General features: G+C 33.8%; 1 protein-coding gene and 1 long non-coding RNA gene across 4 annotated transcripts in view; one reads left to right on the forward strand and one right to left on the reverse strand.

Annotated features, from left to right (window-relative positions):
• Positions 1 to 2,612, reverse strand: part of LOC108295769 (basic salivary proline-rich protein 4-like) — a 37,876-nt gene that overhangs the window by 33,944 nt on the left and 1,320 nt on the right. The window lies entirely within an intron of this gene.
• LOC119469451 overlaps positions 1 to 2,612 on the forward strand; it is a 90,045-nt gene that overhangs the window by 32,201 nt on the left and 55,232 nt on the right. The window lies entirely within an intron of this gene.

Raw genomic sequence — 2,612 nt, forward strand, 5'->3', positions numbered from 1 at the left:
CACACACACACACACACACACACACACACACACACACACACACACACACACACACACATATTTTTTCCTTATCACTCATTGATTGATGGGCATTTGGGCTGGTTCTATATTTTTGCAATTGCAAATTCTGTTGTTACAAACATGCATGTCCAAGTATCTTTTTCATATAATGACTTCTTTTCCTCTGGGTAGGTAACCCAGTTAGTGGGATTGCTGGATCAAATGGTAGTCCTACTTTTAGTTCTTTAAGGAATCTCCACACTGTTTTCCGTAGTGGTTGTACTAGTTTATGTTCCCATCAGCAGTGTAAAAGCGGTCCCTTTTCACTGCATCTCTGCCAACATCTATTTTTTTTTCTTTTTAGATTATTCCCATTCTTGCAGGAGTAAGACAGTATTGCATTGTGGTTTTGATTTGCATTTCCCTCATCATTAATGATGTTGAACATTTTTTCATATGTTTGTTGGCCATTTGTGTATCTTCTGAGAATTGTCTATTTGTGCCCTTAGTCCGTTTTTTGATAGGATTGTTTGTTTTTTTCTTGCTAATTTGAGTTCCTTGTAGATTCTGGATATTAGTCCTTTGTTGGATGTATAGGTTGTGAAGCTTTTTTCCCACTCTGTGTGTTGTCTGTTTAATCTGCTGATTGTTTATTTTGCGGTGCAGAAGCTCTAGTTTATTAAAGTCACACCTATTTATCATTTTTTTTGTTGCATTTGCTTTTCGGTTCTTGGTCATGAAGTATTTGCCTAAGTCAGTGTCAAGAGGGTTTTTCCAATGTTATCTTCTAGAATTTTTATCATTTCAGGTCTTAGATTTAAGTCCTTGATCCATCTTGAGTTGATTTTTGTATAAGGTGAGAGATGAGGATCCAGTTTCATCATTCTACATGTGGCTTGCCAATTATCCCAGCACCATTTGTTGAATAGGTTTTAATTGGTAGCACTTTTTGTTACAGGATCTGTTGTAGAGTTCTTAATATGCTATATACATTCAGATCCAAACATTAACTGATTCTTTAAGTATTTACTCATATTTCTCACTATAATATTTCTAGTTACACTCGACAACCTCTTTTAACTCCTTGAGAACAAGCAGGAATTATATTATTTTTGTCAGTTGATTATATGGCTCAATAGACACAAATATAGCAGCCCTCCAAACAATTTAATATAACTGCATTGGATATACTGAATTCATACTACAATAGTATGAGTTTTTAAATTTTATTGAAACACATGAGAATGCCATAAATTTTTGTGCTCAATTTCTACCCAATATCCTTCCATTAAGTGGAATCATTCTGGCAACTGACAAGTTTGCTTAATTTGGCCTTCACCCATTACTACCATCAGAAATAGAAGGTACAACACCTGTCTGAGCCCTGCTCTATTTCATCACAGTGTTTTAGCAGGGGCTGTTAATCCACTTTTATCCACAAATAGAAAAGAATAAAACAATCCAAACACTAATAATACGCTTAGGTGCTACTACCACTACATTTATAGCAATTTGTGCTCTAACACAAAGTGACATCAAAAAGATTGTCACGTTTCGTACCTCAAGACAACTAGGTCTTAGAATAGTCATTATTGGTATTAATCAGCTACATCTAGCACTTCTCCACATTTAGACACATGCATTCTTTAAAACTATGCTATTTATATATTCAGAGCCATAATCGACAACCTTAATGATGATCAAGATATTCAAAAATAGGATGTCTACTTAAAGACATAGCCTTCATTCCTCCTCACTTATTATTGGAAGCCTTGCACTCACAGCATACCTTGCCTTACAGGCTTCTACTTCAAAGACTTATTTATCAAAACTGCAAACATGATATATACTACTGCCTGAGCCCTTTTAATCACATTTATCACCACCTACCTAACAGCTGTATACAGTACTCAAATTGTCTTTTTTTGCACTCCTAGGACTACCTAGTTTTTCAACTTTCATTATTATCAATGAAAATAACTCCCTCTTAATTCAATTTAATATTTAACAATTGGCAGTATTTTTGCTTTTTTAAAAAAATTACCAACAACATTTCTCCTATAACTGTTCCCCAAATGACTATGCCATTATACCTAAAACTTTCAGCCCTTGCTGTAACTATCTTAGGCTTCATTATAGCAATTAGAATTTAAACTAATAACATCTAATCTGAAATTTGAATTATCTCCATACATATATAAATTTTTTAACTTTCTAGGATTTTTCCAACAGTTGTTCACCATTTAACAGTATACTCAAACCTTTCTAAAAGTCAGAGCATCACTTTAACTAAACTTGACTAGAAAAATACCAAAAATTATCTCATCTCCAAATAATAGCCTCAGTAACTGTCCCTAACCAAAATGGCCTAATTAAATTATATTTCTTCTATTTATTCATTTTATTTTTATTAGCTATACTTCTAGCCACTTAATTACTCTGAGTAATTTCAGCAACAAAAAAAATATTAACAAAGGGATCAGTCACTTATGACCATTAATCAACTTCATTAACTGTACAATGCAGCCACACCTATAGTATCTTCACAAAGAAGCCCAACTTCTTCACCCTCAAAAATCACCCAATCCATCCTGGTCAACACGGTGAAACCC

The sequence above is a fragment of the Cebus imitator genome, unplaced genomic scaffold (genome assembly GCF_001604975.1).
Source record: "Cebus imitator isolate Cc_AM_T3 unplaced genomic scaffold, Cebus_imitator-1.0 Scaffold658, whole genome shotgun sequence".
NCBI classification, from domain to species: domain Eukaryota; kingdom Metazoa; phylum Chordata; class Mammalia; order Primates; family Cebidae; genus Cebus; species Cebus imitator.